The 23,612-nt window shown below is 40.1% G+C and overlaps 1 pseudogene; it reads left to right on the top strand.

The window, feature by feature from the left end:
- Nucleotides 1-23,546, top strand: part of LOC134334881 (uncharacterized) — a 169,036-nt pseudogene extending 145,490 nt beyond the window's left edge.
- The last annotated feature ends 66 nt before the right edge of the window (nt 23,547-23,612 follow it).

The raw sequence follows: 23,612 nt of genomic DNA, 5'->3' as shown, positions 1-23,612 counted from the left end.
CAAGCTTTAGAGAACCGATCTACCATGACTAAAATTACTGTATTTCCTTGGGAATTGGGTAGATCGGTTATAAAATCCACTCCCAAATGAGACCAAGGACGATTTGGAATTGGAAGTGGTTCCAACAACCCCGCAGGTAACTGTCTGGAGGTCCTTGACTGTGCACATACTGGACATGTTTTAACAAAATCTTGAACATCTTTTTCCAGTTCATTCCACCAAAACCTGTTCCTTACTAAGTCAAGGGTTCTGCTGATTCCTGGATGTCCTGAACTTGGTGTGCTATGAATTTGTTCTATTAAATTTTGGCGTAATATACTTGGAACAAACTCACGATCTGGTGGACACGTCGCTGGAGAAGGATCGTTTTCCTGTTCTTGGTGTATTTTGTCCATAAAATCCCACCTTATGGGTCCAATAATACACTCTGGTTTAATTATTTGAAATGGCTGAACCTCCTCTCGTTCTACCTCCCACAATCGAGACAATGCATCCGCTTTCCCGTTCTTCGAACCTGGGCGATAAGAAACAGTAAAATCAAATCTTGTAAAGAAAAGAGCCCATCTAGCCTGTCTGGTATTTAATCTCCTAGCTGTCTTCAGATACTCAAGATTTTTATGATCTGTTAAAACCAGGAATGGATGCTTTGCCCCCTCTAACCAGTGACGCCATTCTTCTAAAGCAAGTTTCATTGCCAGAAGCTCTCGATTTCCCACATCATAATTTTGTTCAGCCTTACTTAATTTTCTCGAGAAGAAGGCACATGGATAAAGTTTAGAAGGAGAACCAGATCGCTGAGACAATATGGCTCCAACTCCCGAATCTGAAGCATCCACTTCAACTACGAAAGCATATTCTGGGTTGGGGTGCTTTAAAATGGGAGCGACCACGAGCCGATTCTTTATAGAATGGAAAGCCTGTTCGGCTTTCTCGGTCCACTCTAATTTTTTGTTCTTCCCCTTTAACAAGGAAGTGAGTGGGGCTGCTTCCATACTAAAACCCCGAATAAATCGCCTATAAAAATTGGCGAACCCCAAAAATCTTTGTAGCTCCTTTATGGTATTGGGTCTGGGCCATTGTACTACTGCATTCACCTTTCCCTCATCCATGCGTACTCCTTCTCGGTCAACAACATAACCTAAAAATGAGACAGAGGTCAAATGGAATTCACATTTTTCCGCCTTGACGAATAACTTGTTTTCTAACAGGCGAGCTAAAACTCTCTTAACATGATCCATATGTTCATCCTTAGTTCTAGAGTAAACCAAAATGTCATCTATGTAAACGATGACCCACCGGTCAATCATGTCTCGCAGTACCTCATTAATGAATGCCTGGAACACAGAGGGCGCTATAGCCAGCCCATACGGCATTACTGTATACTCATAGTGCCCCCTGGTGGTTATAAATGCAGTTTTCCATTCATCACCCTCACGAATTCGAATGAGATTGTAGGCGCTCCTCAAATCCAACTTGGTGAACACCGTTGCTCCACGAAGTTGTTCCAATGCTGCTGGGACTAACGGCAGGGGATACTTGTACTTTACAGAAATTTCATTTAATCCTCTATAGTCAATGCATGGACGCAGCCCACCATCTTTCTTTTCCACAAAAAAGAAGCTGGCTGCGGCGGGAGAGGTGGATGGGCGAATGTATCCCAGTTTTTGAGCCTCCTCCACATAACTTTCTAATGCCACTGTCTCCGTCCGGGAAAGTGGATAGATTCTATTTCTAGGAGGTGTGCTGCCCGGCAACAGTTCAATGGCACAATCCCAAGTTCTATGTGGAGGTAGCTCACTTGCACCCTTTTTAGAAAAAACCTCCCCCAGATGCTTATAACAATCTGGAACCCTTTCCAGTTCCACATAATTTGGGCTTTCCACTGAAGTAGCCCTAATAGGCAATGTCATACATGATTTCAAACACTGTTCTCCCCATTTCACTATTTCATTCCTTCCCCATGTGATGTGAGGCTGATGCCTCACTAGCCAGGGGAATCCCAGTATAATGTCATGTTTAGGAGCAGGAATAACAAAGAAGGAAATACTTTCCTCATGAAGTAATCCAATTTTCATAGTTAGTTCAGTAGTGTTCCTTGTTATTGAGTTCCTTCCTAGGACTCTCCCATCCACGGCCTTTAGTACCATCGGAGAGGTTGTGTTGGTTAGAGGGATCTGCAGCTTTTCAGCGATGGTTCGGTTTATGAAGTTCCCTGCGGCTCCCGAGTCGATGAGCGCTGAAACAAAGGCAGACTCTGAACCCCAAAGTAACTGAACGTTTATGCTCATACACTTCACATTAATGTCTGGTTGAAGCATGAAACTTACCTCCACCACCTTAGCTGCATCTGGGCGATTTGGACAGGAGGTGCGTAAATGACCAGTTTTTCCACAATAGAGACACCGTCTTTCTCTGAACCTTCTCTGTCTTTCTTCCTCAGAGATGTGAGCTCTTCCCAGTTCCATGGGTTCCGATTCCAGGTCCAAGATCTGTTTTGACTCGACGAAATCAGTCGCCCTCCTGACCCGCCTACTGTCATATAACAAATTGTCCAAAGAAATAGTGTGGCGAATATAATCATCCAAGTTCATGGACGCACCTCTAATGGCCATTTCCGCCTGCAGTTCAGGTTTAAGACCCTTCTTAAACATGGTTAATAATGCTGGCTCGTTCCAACCACTCCCCGCAGCGATTGTTCGGAACTCCAAAGCATAATCTGATGCCTTTCTTCTTCCCTGCTTGAGTTCACAGAGCCTGGTTCCGATATCACGTCCCGCTTGCGGATGATCAAATACTTCCTTAAATACGGAATAAAACAGAACTTCCGATTTTAGCACATCGCTACCTTGTGTCCATAATGCAGTAACCCACTCCTTGGCTTTCCCGGTGAGTAGTGACATGACAAAGTGAATCCTGTCTGCCTCACCACGAAATTGTTCAGGATGATGTTCAATATAAATGCTACACTGCATTAAAAAACACTTGCACTCCTCCATTGACCCATCATACCTTTCAGGAAGTGCAATATGGACCGGAGAACTCCCCGCTGGGGTAGGTACGGTACTCACTAGACCCGGTGCGATGGTCGGTTGTTCAGGTTCATTGTGTTCTGGGAGTGGTGGAACCGTTCTCAGTAGTACCTCTTGCAAGAGCCGTGCAATTTCCTCCATTCTCTGCTCTTGACGAGCCAGGCGTTCATCAAAACCTGCTGATTCCATAGTAATGGCGAAGTCTTCTGTCACAAAGTACTCACAACCAGTTGTTAGAATCAGGTGCAGGTTTATTAAGGGCAAACACAGGGTCAGAATCAGCAAACAGTCCAGGGTCATACACGGGTAATCCAAATAATAAACAAATCCAAAGGGCTCAAGAGAATACTCACTGTCAGTAATCAGAATAACTAAGGTCATACACAAAATTCGGATATACAAGAAAACGCTTAGAAATGCAGATAATATCAAACAAGACTTCGCAACTAGTGTTGTTACATGTGGGGTATTTATACCCTCACAAAAATGGCCGCAAAACAGGAAGTGGCTGCACTTAGAATTCAGGAGACAGTGGCCTCTGGTGGTGAGGAGGAGCAGCCACAGCCGGTGTAACAATAACCAATGCATCAAGCATGATAACTGGAGCTCCTGTTGTAGAGGTTCCCCCAACCTTTAGAATCTCCACTGCTATGTGGGTTTGTGGAACTAATGCCCACTTACGGCTCCCCACAAGGACTCACAAAGGTATTGTCTGGCATTTATGGCATGGATGTTGCACCCCTGCCGTGGTAATGCCAGGAGTTTCTGTATATCGTGCTATTAAAATTATACCCCATAAAGTCAAACGTTCAACAGACGACAGTATGCCTTCAGGTTTCAATGGCTACCGCGTCACTGACCCCTGGACATCTCCAGGTGAAAGTATAGGCTTATCAATCATTCCAAATATAGGTGTTACCTGGACAGTGCGCAAAATTAATGCTGTAGCATGGCAGGTCTTCACTCTTGCTAATCAGACAGAACAGGCCCTTACCCTAATTAATGAAGAAATGAGCTCCCTTAGACAAGCTGTTCTACAAAATAGATTTGCCCTAGATCTACTCCTGGCAGAAAAAGGAGGTGTATGTAAAGTTCTGAAATCCTCTTGTTGTTTTTTAGTGCCTGATTATCATCAAAATATTTCCGATATTATTCAACATATGAAGGACTCTATTTCTGTTCCAATCCCTGCTGATGACTCTTGGTATAAATGGTTCACTAATCTATTTGGAGGCTGGGGTCCTTGGATCTTTTCTTCCTTAATTCCCATTCTGCTAATCATGCTATGTATTCTGTATTCTCCTATTTGGACCCTGCCTTGTACACTGTATTCAAAACTCTGTTATGAATCTCATTCCCAGATCCAGAAATAATTTTCTTATTTAGATCAGGCCTTTTGGGGCCTGAAAGAGGGGAACTGATAGATAGAATATGAAGGTGTCTATATACTTTTAATCACTTGTTCTTACTTTGACCGCTATGCTCAACCGAATCCCACATTACATCCCAGTAATAGTTAACCACAGCACCTGTATAAACAAGTTTTATGTTTTTTCCAATAACAGCTCAATGACCATTAACTTACAGTGTATCACAAAAGTGAGTACACCCCACTTTCTGCAGATATTTAAGTATATCTTTTCATGGGACAACACTGACAAAAGGACACTTTGACACAATGAAAAGTAGTCTGTGTGCAGCTTATATAACAGTGTAAATTTATTCTTCCCTCAAAATAACTCAATATACAGCCATTAATGTCTAAACCACCGGCAACAAAAGTGAGTACACCCCTAAGAGACTACACCCCTAAATGTCCAAATTGAGCACTGCTTGTCATTTTCCCTCCAAAATGTCATGTGACTCGTTAGTGTTACTAGGTCTCAGGTGTGCATAGGGAGCAGGTGTGTTCAATTTAGTAGTACAGCTCTCACACTCTCTCATACTGGTCACTGAAAGTTCCAACATGGCACCTCATGGCAAAGAACTCTCTGAGGATCTTAAAAGACGAATTGTTGCGCTACATGAAGATGGCCAAGGCTACAAGAAGATTGCCAACACCCTGAAACTGAGCTGCAGCACAGTGGCCAAGATCATCCAGCGTTTTAAAAGAGCAGGGTCCACTCAGAACAGACCTCGCGTTGGTCGTCCAAAGAAGCTGAGTGCACGTGCTCAGCGTCACATCCAACTGCTGTCTTTGAAATATAGGCGCAGGAGTGCTGTCAGCATTGCTGCAGAGATTGAAAAGGTGGGGGGTCAGCCTGTCAGTGCTCAGACCATACGCCGCACACTACATCAAATTGGTCTGCATGGCTGTCACCCCAGAAGGAAGCCTCTTCTGAAGTCTCTACACAAGAAAGCCCGCAAACAGTTTGCTGAAGACATGTCAACAAAGGACATGGATTACTGGAACCATGTCCTATGGTCTGATGAGACCAAGATTAATTTGTTTGGTTCAGATGGTCTCAAGCATGTGTGGCGGCAATCAGGTGAGGAGTACAAAGATAAGTGTGTCATGCCTACAGTCAAGCATGGTGGTGGGAATGCCATGGTCTGGGGCTGCATGAGTGCAGCAGGTGTTGGGGAGTTACATTTCATTGAGGGACACATGAACTCCAATATGTACTGTGAAATACTGAAGCAGAGCATGATCCCCTCCCTCCGGAAACTGGGTCGCAGGGCAGTGTTCCAGCATGATAATGACCCCAAACACACCTCTAAGACGACCACTGCTTTATTGAAGAGGCTGAGGGTAAAGGTGATGGACTGGCCAAGCATGTCTCCAGACCTAAACCCAATAGAACATCTTTGGGGCATCCTCAAGCGGAAGGTGGAGGAGCGCAAAGTCTCGAATATCCGCCAGCTCCGTGATGTCGTCATGGAGGAGTGGAAAAGCATTCCAGTGGCAACCTGTGAAGCTCTGGTAAACTCCATGCCCAGGAGAGTTAAGGCAGTTCTGGGAAATAATGGTGGCCACACAAAATATTGACACTTCAGGAACTTTCACTAAGGGGTGTACTCACTTTTGTTGCCGGTGGTTTAGACATTAATGGCTGTTTATTGAGTTATTTTGAGGGAAGAATAAATGTACACTGTTATATAAGCTGCACACAGACTACTTTTCATTGTGTCGAAGTGTCATTTTGTCAGTGTTGTCCCATGAAAAGATATACTTAAATATCTGCAGAAATGTGAGGGGTGTACTCACTTTTGTGATACACTGTAGCTTTGGGCTATTTAATCATTAAAATGTAACTACGTTTAGGCATACGTTTTCATTAGTTAGGTGGATATAACAGTTGGGTCTGGATTTCTATATTCTGGAAACATAGATGCTTTTTTATAAAGTGGATTATATCCCTAATGGAACAACACACGGATATAGATCAGGTAAGCAGATAAGTGGTTATGATTTTCTGCTGCTGTGTGATTGATCTGGGTTGCGGTTCAGCCCAGGGTGTTGCTTTATTTCTAGTTCTGGAAGTTGGCAGCCCTAGTTGGCACTATTGACCTGAACCAAGTTAGTTAGCATCAAGTCCAACAAGCTATAAAATACAGCGATTTATTGAGGATAAACAGAAATAATGCTATTTTTAATTGATAAGAGCAGTTGCAGTGTGTTAGGTGTGTAGAGGTTAAATCCACACATGAACTGCTAATATGCTGCATGGCTGGTGAGCTGTGTGTAGAGTCTGCTGTATCATTCATCTATCAACTTCTGTTGGAAAGTGACGTCCCTCCTTCTGTAAGTATTTTTATTAATCATTTATAACACTTTATTTTTATTTTAACTACATTCTAATTCATTATAAAATAGCACTGAGGATTTGACCCAGCTAACAAATTTACGTTCTGAGAATGTTCCCCAAACGTTGCATTTTGGTTGTGGGAACGTTGCATTGGAAAGTTCACTCAACGTTATTCTGTCCAGTTTTCCTTTAAAAGTTTAAAAGTTGAAGTGTATGTAATGCCGTTATTATGTGAGTTGTTTTTTATTATATTTCAGAACTATGCAAGGTGCTCAAATTAGCTGTACGTGATTGCATACAGTTAAAAAAACAGTTTATACATGTGTTCAGGGATTTTAGAGCGTTTTTCATACATCTAGGAAAGCCAAACATTTTTAAATAACTATCAGCGATCTTAACACTGCGACAACACAAAATGTATTCGGTTATTTCTCAGTTTTTTAGCAGTTCAGCTGGTACAGTAAAGTTTGTGTCTAATAAAGTTCATTACTGAGTGAATATGTTGAGCATTTATTACAGTATCTTGTACTGAGCTGTTTGTATTAGTAAAACTATTTTGTTTCTTTTCTCTTGTCAGTTCAGTTCTAATTATTTGTTCTTTATTCCATGTTTTTTGTAGCTATAGATAAGATCTGTGTGATCTATAGATTTCTCACTGGGATCTTATCCAACAGGGTTTAATAAATCACAGAGGCAAAACCTTAGAAGATTTTCCTCATAGAGGGTCAGTATATTATTTACTACTGAATGTTTTATATACTGGCTCATATTAAACTACATTTAATAACACATGTGAGATAAAGGTCTGAGATACAGATGAATGGATCTATTGATATTTGCTACCTATAGTTTATAATAATATATAGATCTATCAACATGTGTTAACTATTATGCAAATTAGGCGATGACGTCACTCAGCTGCTTCTAGGACAGCCAATAGCTGCTTTCCTTACTGAGAAGCTGCAACACTGAGATCAACCAGCTCAGTTCAAACAAGAAGAAGAAGAAGTGAACGCGCTCGTACTGAAGTGAGTCTGTAAGTATTTTTATTATTCATTTATTACACTTTATTTTTATTTTAACTACATTCTAATTCATAATAAAACCAAGGTTCATAATAAAATAGCGCTGAGGATTTGATCCAGCTAACAAACTTAGGTTCTGAGAACGTTCCCCAAACGTTGTATTTTGGTTGTGGGAACGTTGCACTGGAAAGTTCCCTCAACGTTATTCTGTCCAGTTTTATTAATGTTCTCAGAACGTTTTTTTAAAGTTATGAAAACGTTTATAAAACGTTACCTAAACCAATTATAATTGCAACAATAAATACATGCAATAAATAAATAAAAACAATAAATAAATGCAACAATAATGTAACATTCTGGGAACGTTATGTTGGAATGTTATAAGAACATTTATAATAAGTTTCTCTTAACGTTCCATTTAGGTTGTATGAATGTTTTAGTAGAACGTTCCTTCAACGTTATTTTGTCCAGTTTTCTTAATGTTTGTTGTACAGTTATGAAAACGTTCCCTGAACATCCTCACAACCTCATTTACAAAGATTATAGGAATGTCTTACAATGAGAATGTGTGAATTTATTTTTATTTATTTAGTTCTTTAATTCTGTTATGATACAGAAAATGTCCTTAAACTTTTCCACATCTTTCTTACACAACATCTCACCTGGAATTTCTCTTTCAATGTTTTACAGCTTTATAGTCCCAGTTTTACTAATATTCTGAAGACATTCAATACAAGTTAAAGAACATACCCAAAACATTTTTAATGATTTATTAAATGTTACTTTAACACACTTTTAACATAACTACAGATAATGTTAATCCAAGACAATGTTAATCTCTCTGTCTTGAACCCCCCCCCCCCCCCCCCCAACCCCCTCAGATATTACCATTAATTACAAAAAGATCTGAATCACTCTGATAACATTTGCTATGATGGTTTAATTCAAACAGTTCATGTGATAATACTGACATAAACTGAGGCAAAATCAATGCAAACATATTTATTTTAAAAATGTTTTATGTCATTAATCAAATTCAGTTGAATGAATGAAAAATAAAAAAGAACAATCCCTCAATTTTTCTATCCCTTATAAACGGAGGTAAAATCAGTTAGAATATATTGTATTAATTATATGTTATTATTATTATAATCAAGCAATTAATTTAAATGAATCAATGGAAAATGGGGAATAAACAAATAAAGTCAGGTAGTAATTGAGGGCGTCTCTGTATTCTCCACCTGCAAAGTAAACAAAGAGGTTTATTAAGTATTTCTGTATATTTATCAGTACATGTAAAATATTTTATACTGTAACCAAGCCATTCTGAACAGATAAAATATAAAACTTCCTTATAGTTCTGTTGCAGTTTTTAATTTATAAGTCTTCAATGTGTAAGAGGTGCCTGAGGTTCTTTTTTAATAGTTGAATTACTCGTGTGTGTTAGTATTTTACAGTGAAAATTATAAAATAGCATTATTTCATGAGGTACATGGCAGTATTTAATATGCCATAAAATAATTAAACAGCCAGCTTAATTACACAAAATTAAGAAGGGAAATCATACTAGTGTTGTGGATGTTTTATTTAAGTATTGTTTATTTTGTAAATATTGTTTCTGTTTTTGTATTTTAAATAATCCAACTAATCAATTAATCATAAACATAATCACCAGATTGATTAGGAAATAATCGTTAGGTTATCAGGGCAGTGATAGCTCAGTGGTTAAGGTACTGGACTAGCAATCAAAAGGTTGCTGGTTCAAGCCCCACCACCGCCAGGTTGCCACTGTTGGGCCCCCGAGCAAGGCCCTTAACCCTCAATTGCTCAAAATCATTTTCTTACATAACTGTAAGTCGCTTTGGATAAAAGCGTCTGCTAAATGCTGAAAATGTAAATGTAAATACAGACCTGCCAACCTTGAACCCCCCTACAACCTACACCCCTTCCCCTTGGCTCAACCAAATGCCCCCCCCAACAGTCCAGTCAACCACCAATGTGCACTCCACCACTGCCCACCCACCACTTAGATTGCGGAAGCAAGCGTAACACTTTCACTCAAGTTTTATTATCAGAACAGCTTGACAACGGTGTTGCGGTCATTACAATAAGAATACAGATCAACTGTACAGCATAGTTACTTCTTTCAACTATTTTTGCTATCTGCTTGTTGCTTCACATGGGCTGTGTGTAAGCAACATTTAAATGTAGCCCAATGCTTTACTTTCCTTAGTTACTCCATAAGCATATACTTGTACACCATTACTTTTGGACAGTTACTGCAATCACACCACACACCCAACATTGCATTGAAAACAAACTATTGTACAAGAGTTATAGCACATGGAAACATTTTCCACCTGAGAATTTCGTCAGAAATAAAAGAAAGCTGAAGACATTCTTTGTAAATAAATAAATAAAAACATTAAAAGAAATGTGCAAAAATAGCTGTTATCAATATCAAAATGAGTTTTCTATGGACAAACAACAAAAGAACATTCAAATATATCATGCATAATCTTTAGACAGTTGCATTTGTTAACTTGTTAAAGGTTGCAGTAATGTGTCACTGAAAGTCTCTGTAACAAACTGTGCCATTAGAGGCAATCATGACTTTCCTAGCAACAAGAGAACTAAGCATATCTGTGCTTAGGCTAGCACGATATTGCGTTTTGTTTTTAGTTAGTTTGTTTGTTTATAAGGATTTTAATGTCATGTTTTACACTTTTGGTTACATTCATGACAGGGACGGCAGTTACTCATCACACAAGGTTCATCAGTTCACACAAGGTTATTTCAAACACAGTCATGGACGATTTAGTGTCTCCAGTTCACCTCACTTGCACGTCTTTGGACGCAGACACGCGAAGAACATGCAAACTTCACACCGAAAGGAGACGGACCACCCTGCGTTTTGTTTTTAGTAACCGAGCTGAAGATCCTTTAACAGTCTGCGTTACTGTGGAAAATCACACAGACCCCGAGCAGAACTGTGGGGGGATTACTATTTGAACAACATATTTTACATCATTGATCAAATCGGATAAAAACCTCATGAACAGTTTGTAGCGTCTTTCTCAATAATGCACAAAAACATGATAGTTCAGTTTGTTATGGCTACTGCGCACGGGGGGTACCACTAGCACGCTGACCCCCTCCGCTGTAGGCACAAGCAGCAAGCTGATTTGCTCTTTTTTGTGGAAGGGTGGGACTTTATTCTTGAACGGACACCATGATTGGCGTTGCGAGAAATCCCATTCATACTGCAGTCAGTGGCGGGTCTCGTCATTAATAAGCTCTCTGACTGAAGCGCGAAGCTAGGTGAGGCGGGGTGTTTGGGTGAAAATGAATCCACTCCGCTTACTCAGATCTCTGTGGCTCAGCGGCAGAATTAACTTCAGTCACAACTTAACTTAAACTGGCGAAATGCGAGATCAATGTACGATTTGCGTACTTTAGAATATGGAATCATACAAGCGTACTATGAGGTCAAAATGCGTGCCCGTTACGCAAAATGCGTACATGTTGGCAGGTCTGCATATACATTAGTTTAGGATTATAAACTGTTCAGACAAATGTAGGATATATGTCACATTAAAGAGCCGAGTACAGTCCAGATAACCAGATGTTGTTCTTGCTCACCCATATTATCAAGGATGCATCACCACTCTCACTTGTACCATATTGCTTAAACATTCTAATGTGAGGTGATATAAACGTACCTGTTATGGCTCTGATTGTGAGTCAAAGTAAAAAAAAAAAGGTCAAAAGGTTTATTTGTCACATACATAGTCATACAAGTACAACTGGCAGTGAAATGTTTTAAAGATAAGAAACAAGAAATAATAAACACATTGGAGGGGATAAAAAAAAAAAACCCAGCAACCAGATTGTGCTCCCTTAGGAGCACACTGTGATAACACGAAAAAAAAGCCCCTAACAGCACACAAGCACATGTAAATATAAGAACATAACATAGTCACACAACGAGCCACGGGTTAGGGATGTGGGGATAGGAAAAGTAACCAACAACGACAAGCAGCCTCAGCTATTTGCAGCCATATTCCGGCGCACACTGCCCGTCCTGCCGTATTGGTGGGATTAAGCTAAGAGAGTAGAGTGGAAGACGTTGGTTGGGGGTTGGGCAGGCCTCCATTCCTGCAGCAAGAAAAAGTCTGTACAAAGTTCACGATAACATGGCTGGTAACAGCTCTTACTGCCAAGAATGAAAACACTCAGTGAAGAGGGGGTTGGGTACATCGCAGCAGATCGTCTGGAGGAATTTGCTTATCAGCGAGGCCGTTGCTGATAACAGGAGAAGCCGAATAGCAGATAATGACTAGTTGTTTTGTCTGAGCACTAATAAAAATTTCAACAAAAACTCTCAGAATTAATGCGTCTCGGGTTCATCTCATTTCGCAAAGCCGTTAGTTTCTCCAAAATGGAATCCATATTGCGATTAATAACCACAGTCACAGTCACAGCTCTACCCACCATATCAATCAAATTGGGCAGTTTCTGGGGACCTTTGACAACTGACCCAACTTTTTAAATTTCCCGATACAGCAGGGCAAAGCCTAATCCAATCAGCAAAAACCCCACAATCAAAGTTCCAAATAGGTAAACATCCTCTACGTCCTCCAATGAAAGAGGTGCCAGGCACACGACCCTCCACTTCTCCCACGAGTCGATCGCATATCCTGCCATCTGCGTTCCATCGGGGCATGTGGGTTCCCCCGAACCCGAACTTCTCGATGAGAAGATGGTGTCAGTAGCATTCAGAGACCATTTAATCAATTCCATAATTTGTTCTTTGAGGAGCTGTGCTAAGAAAACCTCTGTAGAGTAGAGTAGATGAGACAAGACGATACAGGAGAAGCCAAGCAGGGAAGATAGGAGAGGAGGAGGGAAAAGTGCGTCCGTCTTCCACGGGAGCGAGAGCAGAAGACTGAACAGTTCAGTCAGCAGCTGGTTTGACTGGTCAGATTAAATCTTTTACTTGGAAAGAGCACTTTTCTTACAGTCTCTTGGTACAACAGTGCTTAACAAACATCTTTTTTTCATTTCTCACTTTAAGTTGACGACAACAGTTTATGAGATGATCTGACAAGATCTGACAATGAGATCTTGTCAGATTCTTTTGACCTTCAATGAGCTCTGACTCAATAACAGAGACAGTGGTAGCCTAGTGGGTAGAGCTTTGGGCTATCAACCAGAAGATTGGCGGTTCAAATCCAGGCTCTGCTATGCAGCCACTGTCCCTTAAACCTGTCTGCTCCAGGGGCGCCGTACGATGGCTGACCCTGCGCTCTGACCCCAGCTTCCAAACAAGCTGGGATATGCGAAGAAAGAATTTCATTGTACTGTACACCCGTATATATGACAAATAAAGTATATCTTCTTCTTCTTCTTCAATAACACACGTGGCAGGAATTTCAAAAATGGAATATAAATATTATTATTCGTTTGTGCTGCGTTTGTGCTGGTTTGTGCCGTAGGAATCATCGTTTGTGCTGGCACCGTTTTAGAGAAATTAAGTATTATATTTTATTACCTGTGACGTCACAGACGTCAAATTGCACCAAAAGCATCTCATTCGTTTGTGCTCCGTTTGTGCTGGTTTGTGCTGCTAAAAGAAACATTTGTGCTTTTTTAATTTTAAAGTTATAAAGCTATAAATATTACACCTGTGACGTCACCAGCCCCCCCATTAACGTCCAAATTGCATCAAAAGCATCTCATTCGTTTGTGCTCCGTTTGTGCTGGTTTGTGCTGCTAAAAGAAACATTTGTGCTTTTTTAATTTTAAAGTTATAAAGCTATAAATATTACACCTGTGACGTCACCAGCCCCCCATTAACGTCCAAATTGCATCAAAAGCATCTCATTCGTTTGTGCTCCGTTTGTGCTGGTTTGTGCTGCTAAAAGAAACATTTGTGCTTTTTTAATTTTAAAGTTATAAAGCTATAAATATTACACCTGTGACGTCACCAGCCCCCCATTAACGTCCAAATTGCATCAAAAGCACCTCATTCGTTTGTGCTTCGTTTGTGCTGGTTTGTGCTGCTAAAAGAAACATCTGTGCTTTTTTAATTCTTAAGTTATTACGCTCTAAATATTACACCTGTGACGTCACCAGCCCCCCATTAACGTCCACATTGCATCAAAAGCATCTCATTCGTTTGTGCTCCGTTTGTGCTGGTTTGTGCTGCTAAAAGAAACATTTGTGCTGTTTTAATTCTCAAGTTATAGGCTAAATTCTCTCTTTATTTTTTTATTGAGGACACTTAGACCCTATGTTAAAATTGCATCACAGAGTAAAATTTATTATAATCAAATTACCTTTAAAACCCTGTAACCTTTTAAATGTTAAAATGTTATCCATAACATTATCCATAACATTATCCATACACATGTTACACAGCTAAATTGATTTGTGAATTCCAAATGTTAATGTTATTTCAAAGGTTTTAAATGCTTGTGGGCCGTCAACAAGTATATTCTACCTACAGACTCACCACAGGAGGGGGTAGTGTGAATAATCACCCAGTAATGCAAGAGAGAAATCAGAAACAACTGCTTTTGGTACAGATGCTCCTCATCTAAGCCATTCAGAGACCCAGTTTGATATGGTGTTCATGTCATGCCGCTCAGACAGCATTTGCACCACTGGGATGTGAATAGAAGAGGACAGAACTCCTTGATATGGAAACATATGTCCTGATGTTTCTGTTGGTCTAGTGAGCCTTTTGACTACTGTACCTGTAGCATCAAAACTTACACTTGAGTCTTTACTAGTATTTTGTAGACTAGTAGTTGAGAGGGGGTCCAATATTGGCATAAAAAAATTGTCAAGGCCGATGTCATGAATACTGCCCCTATGAAGAACACTGTATTTTATTAGATGAGGGGGAAAGGATGGGGTGTTTGTGTCCTACCTCCCTATCCCCTCTCTCTTGTTTGGCTTTTCTTAATGTACTCAGGCTTGGTAGGTGGGTAGGATCTGGGTTACCGAGTGGCATTATCTTGTAAGCCTCTGTGGCTTGCCACAGTTTTTTACCCTGCCAGAGTGTTTCAGAGACCGGCAGTCTTTTCTCTCCAGATAGCATGTGCTTTGCCTTTCCAGTATGAAGACTGTCATCAATGTAATCAATTCTGCATTTTAGCACTGCTGGTGTGCTCACCTCTGGTAGACTCTCAATGGAAATGCACAATTTTGCATTGCACTCAGTACAGTGGCCAGTGATGTCAATGCACTTAGATGCACTGTGTGGGTACACTTTTGCTCTCTTGAAACTAAGTGTGCAGGCTAATCTGGTCATGTTCCAGATCTCTTCATTTAGGATATGAGACCATGTGCCAGAATCAGAGCTGTCACTGTTTTCATCTGCCTTTACCTTCATCTATGTTTTTGATGCAATCATTTTCAATTTCAGTTGATTTGTCTTTTATTGTGTATGTACAGCATATGTTTGTTTTATATTTTTCACAGAACTGTCCAATCTTGTTTTAAATGTCATTGATATGATTGAAATTCTCAGAGGACTATCACAGGGTTTTATTAGAAGCAATAAATTACCTTAAAATGAGAAATATGTATTTATGCACTATAAAAACTATTTCCTGGAATGTCTCTTCCAACAGTCGCCTGATGAGAGGACAAAAGAAAAGTATGCTCAGACCTTAGTCAAATGTGACTATCAACTTTTTGTTGCTAGGACAATGGTCTTTCTCATATGTGTTTTTTTTTTAAATAAAGCTTGCATAAAAATAATGTTTTATCATGCCATGCCTTGGGTTGTTGTAGCCCAATTTACTGGCCAGTGAGCGTAATTAAAAGGTAGGTCTTTATAATAACGTGGTAATGTGGTGTATAGTGGAGCAGAATGACATTCTGCTAAGGTTTTGGTGCAGCATGCTATAGTGAAAGGGAAAATACGAACAAAATGAATGAGTGCAGTGTAATTAGACAATCTTAATTAATCTTAATACAATAAATATGCAGGGCAGCATGATGGAAAGTATAAATGTGTAAAGTATGCAGATGTGTGAAGACCTAACAGAACTGACAGCAAGTTGCACAGGGAGATGGATAAACAAGTATAACCTTAATGACTAATAAGATGTTATATTGTGAGGGTTATATATTTTTGTGTTTTGTAAGTGGATGCTGCAGTAGATTCTTGCAAACAATGTTAATGAGCCGAGGATGCTTTGGGGTTACTTCTTTACAGTGTGATTACAGTGATACACATATGGGGATCCATTGCCCCAACCATGAAAACCTGATAAATTCCCACAGTCTAGCGAACCATTTGCTGATCACCATAAGTTGTGTATATTGCAGGAATATCAATTAAAACATGAAAACCAATTAAAACTGCATGTTCAGTTACAAGAGGATATTGGAGAGGATACGCAGTATGGCTGAGTGCTTTGGCATATCTGTGCAAAGTGGAATCCACATCCAATGACGCCACCCAGATGAGATGACGTCAAACAAAATGATGTCAAACAAATGAGAGGGTTTTGATGCAATTTGAACATTTTAATGGGCTAAATGACCTCAATTTATATAAAAAAATATATTATTTAGCCTATAACCTAAGAATTAAAACAGCACAAATATTTGTTTTAGCAGCACAAACCAGCACAAACGGAGCACAAACGAATGAGATGCTTTTGGTGCAATTTGGGCTCTGATGGGGGGCTGAGTGACGTCACAGGTAATAAAATATAATGCTTAATTTCTCTAAAACGGTGCCAGCACAAACGATGATTCCTATGGCACAAACCAGCACAAACGCAGCACAAACGAATAATAATATTTATATTCCATTTTTGACCACATGGGGGGCCAGCTTCACGGAGGTAGGAATTTCATCTTTAAATAAGTACACAAGCACGTACTTTGTTAGACTCATGTTTTAGAATAAAAGAACTGAAAACACGACATTTGTATTTCGCTTAAAGTTCTGTGTGGAGACAGAGACGGTTGGTTAAAATAAGGATCTCAGGTCCAGTGTGGATGTGCGCATGTGCAGAACGAGGTGTCCGACTGTCCGTAGATAGAGACTGATGTGCTGTGTAAAGAAGAGAGGTTTGTGCAGAATAAACATAATAAAAGGCTATGAAGTCATTTAACTGAATGATGTGTAATGTAATATTTGTCCTGTATGGATGGGTTCTGATAACCGCAGTTTTTAATGCAGTTTTTATAAAATCCAATGAGGGCATTTTGGAATAATAAAGGTTTATCTTAAATATATTATTGAATAAAATATTATATAAAGCAAAACTGTTCAGTAAGAAGCAATGAATTCAGTCTTACAGTGGTGCATCTAATGACCTCTTCAAATCAATATAAAACAGTTAACTATATATATATATATATACTGTATATACAGTGAGGGAAATAAGTATTTGATACACTGCCGATTTTGAATTTTTTTACAAAGAATGGAGAGGCCTGTAATTTTTATCGTAGGAACACTTCTGTGAGAGACAGAATCTAAAAAAAAAAAAAATCCAGATAATCACATTGTATGTTTTTTAAAGAATTAATTTGCATTTTATTGCATAAAATAAGTATTTGATCACCTACCAACCAGCAAGAATTCTGGCTCTCACAGACCTGTTAGTTTTTCTTTAAGAAGCTCCTCTTATTCTGCACTCATTACTTGTATTTATTGCCCCTGTTTGAACTTGTTACCTGTATAAAAGACACCTGTCCACACACTCAATCAATCACACTCCAACCTTTCACCATGGCCAAGACCAAAGAGCTGTCTAAGGACACTAGGGACAAAATTGTAGACCTGCACAAGGCTGGGATGGGCTACAGGACAATAGCAAGCAGCTTGGTGAGAAGGCAACAACTGTTGGTGCAATTATTAGAAAATGCAAGAAACACATGATGACCGTCAATCTTCCCGTTTGAAGTTCGCCAATGACCACTTGGATGATCCAGAGGAGGCATGGGAGAAGGTCATGTGGTCAGATGAGACCAAAATAAAGCTTTTTGGTATCAACTCCACTTGCCGTGTTTGAAAAAAGGAGGAGGATAAGTACAACTGTCCCAACCGTAAAGCATGGGGGTGGAAACATCATAATTTGGGGGTGCTTTTCTGCAAAGGTGACAGGACGACTGCACCGTATTGAAGGGAAGATGGTTGGGGTCATGTATCGCAAGATTTTGGCCAACAACCTCCTTCCCTCAGTAAAAGCATTGAAGATGGAACTTGGCTGGGTCTTCCAGCATGACAATAACCCGAAACACACAGCCAGGGCAACTAAGGAGTAGCTTCGTAGGAAGCATTTCAAGTCCTGGAGTGGCCAAGCCAGTCTCCAGACCTCAACCCCATAGAAAATTTGTGGAGGGAGTTGAAAGTCTGTGTTGCCCAGCGACAGCCCCAAAACATCACTGCTCTAGAGGAGATCTGCATGGAGGAATGGGCCAAAATAGCAGCTACAGTGTGTGCAAACCTGGTGAAGACTTACAGGAAACGTTTCACCTCTGTCATTGCCAACAAAGATTATGTTACAAAGTATTGAGTTGAACTTTTGTTATTGACCAAATACTTATTTTCCACCATAATTTACAAATAAATTCTTTAAAAATCTTACAACGTGATTTCCTGGATTTTTTTTCTCATTTTGTCTCTCATAGTTGAAGTGTACCTATGATGAAAATTACAGACCTCTCTCATCTTTCTAAGTAGGAGAACCTGCACAATCAGTGGCTGACTAAATACTTTTTGGCCCCACTGTAAATATTCTGCTCTCTAATAACGCTCCGGCCGTCTTAACCCAATGGGTTAAATGTTCCAGCCAGCTTCCGGCGCAGTGACGAAGCGTCGCTCCCTACTCCCTACACAGTTTGAAGTTCACTTCATTTTCATGTTCACAACATTTTCGTTACCTTTTGTTACAGCCTGTAATTTTACTTTTACTTAAGTATGTTTTGTACTAAGAATTGTAATTCACTACATTATGAATTACATCTGTTACTGAGTGAAAAATTGTGTCTGGGAAACTGCTGCAGTAAATTCTGGGATGGGGAGTTGGATCTTCTGTCTCGGTTCCTTTTAAAGAGCCGTGTGTGTATATAACGACTCCCAGTTTAAAGGGCCGTCCAATATAATCGAACATTCTGTGACACATCACTAGTGGTTATACAGTTTAAAAAAGTTTTATGAGACTAAAATGACACATTACACATCCCTAAATGTTTTAAATGTTGTATCAACATGTTTTTTTTATTTAATTAATTTAGTACATTTCTGTACTCTGAGTACATTTTAAATCAGTTACTTTTTACTTGAGTAGATTTTTAGACGTAACTTTACTCGTACATAATTAAAAAATCATTAAAGTAACAGTACTTTTACTTGAGTACAATATTTTAGTACTCTTTTAACCTCTGATAAATATATATGTAAATACTTTGTGAGCTGTTGAAATGTGTAAATATGTGCTGCTCTGTCTGTCTATCCATCCATCTATCCATCCATTCATCCATGTGTGTGTGTCTTTATGTTAGATCTTTAATAATGCAGTCAGCAGAAGTGGGACACATCGCCCCCATGGATCTAGAAGATGAAGGATCTGAAGATGAAGATTTCTGCTGTAAGTACATATGGAACAATTTAGCACTTTTCCACCAGACAGTGTGGTACAGAACAGGATGGTCAGTACTGGGGTCAGTAATTAGTGGATAGTGGATCAGAATCTGTCCTGTATGGTTCTGTCCTGTGGAGAAGTGCTGCTTCACTCCAGTCTGGACTCAAGTTTTTAATGGAACTAAGATTTATTATATCATTAAAACAACAACAACAACACGCCTCCCTACACTAGTCCCAGTTGTTGAGCTTTCTTCACATGTTGATGTGATTTCAGGTGAAGTATCATTAATCCCTCTGGAACTCATCACCTCTGATAGACACCTCTCCTCAGTGTACCAATCACTTGGAGGTGTCCTGCCTCAGAAGAAGGAGGAACCTGAAGATGAAGATGATCTCAGTAAGAATGTTTCAAATCTTGAGCAATGAAACTTGTTTTATTTATTAATGGTTCATCTGTCAGAATGTTTCTATCATCAGTAATGATAATAATAATAATGATATTTATAATATTAATAATATAATCCAGTAAATAACTGAGGCGTGTAAAAGAGTGAATATGTTCTGTTGCTATATTGAAAGTAAAAGTGCTGAGGTTATTTACTCTTTATCTCACTCTATACTCACTCAGTACCGTGTCTTTGCTCCTCTTCACTTTTAGCTTTGAAAATCATTTGATCTGCTCTGTGTTTATTGTGATGTTTGTAATTGATTGTGTTACAAGAGCAGCTTGTGTTTTTCTTCTTCAGGATTGAACAAGGATTTCTGCTGCTCCTCGAGTCCACGTTCCTGTACAACCCAAAATCATCTCCACAAACACATCAAGACCCCCCACAGTGTCAAATATGAGACCCTGGTGAAGATTAAGACTGAACATGAGGATCTGACGCCCATCAGAAGCTCCAGTGATCAGCAGACGTCCTCTGGTGCTGTCAGCATTAACAGCTCTCTCACCAGAGAACAGAACAGAAGGAACGTCTGCTCACAGTGTGGGAAGAGCTTTAGTTCTCCCAGTGCTCTTAAAAAACACCAGCGCATTCACACTGGAGAGAAACCGTATCAGTGCTCACAGTGTGGGAAGAGCTTTAATAATCAGAGTCATCTTAAACTACACCAGCGCATTCACACTGGAGAGAAACCGTATCAGTGCTCACAGTGTGGGAAGAGTTTTAATAATCAGAGTCATCTCAAAAAACACCAGCGCATTCACACTGGAGAGAAACCGTATCAGTGCTCACAGTGTGGGAAGAGTTTTAATCAACACACTCATCTCAATACACACCAGCGCATTCACACTGGAGAGAAACCGTATCAGTGCTCACAGTGTGAGAAGAGTTTTAATCAACAGAGTCATCTCAAAGAACATCAGCGCATTCACACTGGAGAGAAACCGTATCAGTGCTCACAGTGTGGGAAGAGTTTTAATAGAAAGAGTCATTTAAAAATCCACCAGCGCATTCACACTGGAGAGAAAACATGTCAGTGCTCACAGTGTGGGAGGAGCTTTAGTTCTCCCAGTGCTCTTAAAATGCACCAGCGCATTCACACTGGAGAGAAACCGTATCAGTGCTCACAGTGTGGGAAGAGTTTTAATCAACATAGTTCTCTCAAAAAACACCAGCGCATTCACACTGGAGAGAAACCGTATCAGTGCTCACAGTGTGGGAAGAGCTTTAGTTCTCCCAGTGCTCTTAAAATTCACCAGCGCATTCACACTGGAGAGAAACCGTATTAGTGCTCACAGTGTGGGAAGAGTTTTCATCAACAGGGTCATCTGAAATTACACCAGCGCATTCACACTGGAGAGAATCCATATCAGTGCTCACAATGTGGGAAGAGTTTTATTTATCAGAGTGCTCTTAAAGTACACCAGCGCATTCACATTGGAGAGAAACCGTATCAGTGCTCACAGTGTGGGAAGAGCTTTATTTCTCCGAGTATTCTTAAAATTCACCAGCGCATTCACACTGGAGTGAAACCGTATCAGTTCTCACAGTGTGGGAAGAGTTTTATTTATCAGAGTGCTCAAAAAAGTACACCAGCGCATTCACACTGGAGAGAAACCGTATCAGTGCTCACAGTGTGGGAAGAGTTTTAATCAACACAGTGATCTCAAAATACACCAGCGCATTCACACTGGAGAGAAACCGTATCAGTGCTCACAGTGTGGGAAGAGTTTTAATCAACACAGTGATCTCCAAAAACACCAGCGCATTCACACTGGAGAGAAACCGTATCAGTGCTCACAGTGTGGGAAGAGTTTTAATCAACACAGTGATCTCCAAAAACACCAACGCATTCACACTGGAGAGAAACCGTATCAGTGCTCACATTGTGGGAAGAGTTTTAATCATCAAAGTTATCTAAAAATACACCAACGCATTCACACTGGAGAGAAACTGTATCAGTGCTCACAGTGCAGGAAGAGTTTTAGTGACCAGGGTCATCTCAAAATACACCAGCGCATTCACACTGGAGAGAAACCTTTTCAGTGCTCACAGTGTGGGAAGAGTTTTAATCGACAGAGTAATCTCCAAAGTCACCAGCGCATTCACACTGGAGAGAAACCGTTTCAGTGCTTACAGTGTGGGAAGAGCTTTATTTATCAGAGTGCTCTTAAAGTACACCAGCGCATTCACATTGGAGAGAAACCGTATCAGTGCTCACAGTGTGGGAAGAGCTTTATTTCTCCGAGTATTCTTAAAATTCACCAGCGCATTCACACTGGAGTGAAACCGTATCAGTTCTCACAGTGTGGGAAGAGTTTTATTTATCAGAGTGCTCTTAAAGTACACCAGCGCATTCACACTGGAGAGAAACCGTATCAGTGCTCACAGTGTGGGAAGAGTTTTAATCAACACAGTGATCTCAAAATACACCAGCGCATTCACACTGGAGAGAAACCGTATCAGTGCTCACAGTGTGGGAAGAGTTTTAATCAACACAGTGATCTCAAAATACACCAGCGCATTCACACTGGAGAGAAACCGTATCAGTGCTCACAGTGTGGGAAGAGTTTTAATCAACACAGTGATCTCCGAAAACACCAGCGCATTCACACTGGAGAGAAACCGTATCAGTGCTCACAGTGTGGGAAGAGTTTTAATCAACACAGTGATCTCCAAAAACACCAACGCATTCACACTGGAGAGAAACCGTATCAGTGCTCACATTGTGGGAAGAGTTTTAATCATCAAAGTTATCTAAAAATACACCAACGCATTCACACTGGAGAGAAACTGTATCAGTGCTCACAGTGCAGGAAGAGTTTTAGTGACCAGGGTCATCTCAAAATACACCAGCGCATTCACACTGGAGAGAAACCGTATCAGTGCTCACAGTGTGGGAAGAGTTTTAATCGACAGAGTAATCTCCAAAGTCACCAGCGCATTCACACTGGAGAGAAACCGTTTCAGTGCTTACAGTGTGGGAAGAGTTTTAATTGTCAAAGTAATCTAAAAATACACCAGCGCATTCACACTGGAGTGAAACCCTATCTGTGCACACAGTGTGGGAAGAGTTTTAATCAACAGAATAATCTCAAAATTCACCAGCGCATTCACACTGGAGAGAAACTGTATCAGTGCTCACAGTGTGGGAAGAGTTTTAATCAACAGAATAATCTCAAAATTCACCAGCGCATTCACACTGGAGAGAAACTGTATCAGTGCTCACAGTGTGGGAAGAGTTTTAATCAACCGAGTGAACTCCAAATACATCAGCGCATTCACACTGGAGTGAAACCCTATCAGTGCTAATTGTGTGGAAAGAGTTTGAATTAACACCAGCACATTGACACATGAAAGGAACACACGTGTTTTACATGTTTTGCTCAAAAAATAAGAAGACTGACACAGAAAATCACCAGCGTGTTCACACTGAAGATAAACCACAGAGGACACCAAGTTATAAAGTGTTTGAGGTGATATTGTGCTTGTAACTCTTTATTGTAGAGCTTGATGAAGGTTTTTTAAAGTAATCTTTTGCTCATGTGGTTCTATCAGCTACTGATGAATGATGGTTCTTGATGCAGTTCTGTCTGTGGGGTCAGAGGTCACGGGTGTTCAGCTTCAGCTCACTTATTTAGTTTTATTACCTCATAAACTTACCAATAAACTTTAATATGCTTTATTTGCATTACCTGGAGTAATTTCTGGAGTTTTTAAACACCGTGTCCACTCACTGTCCA

The sequence above is a fragment of the Trichomycterus rosablanca genome, chromosome 2 (assembly GCF_030014385.1).
Source record: "Trichomycterus rosablanca isolate fTriRos1 chromosome 2, fTriRos1.hap1, whole genome shotgun sequence".
NCBI lineage: Eukaryota > Metazoa > Chordata > Actinopteri > Siluriformes > Trichomycteridae > Trichomycterus > Trichomycterus rosablanca.
Note: the sequence above shows the minus strand (reverse complement) of the source record. Positions and strands in the feature narration are given on the sequence as shown.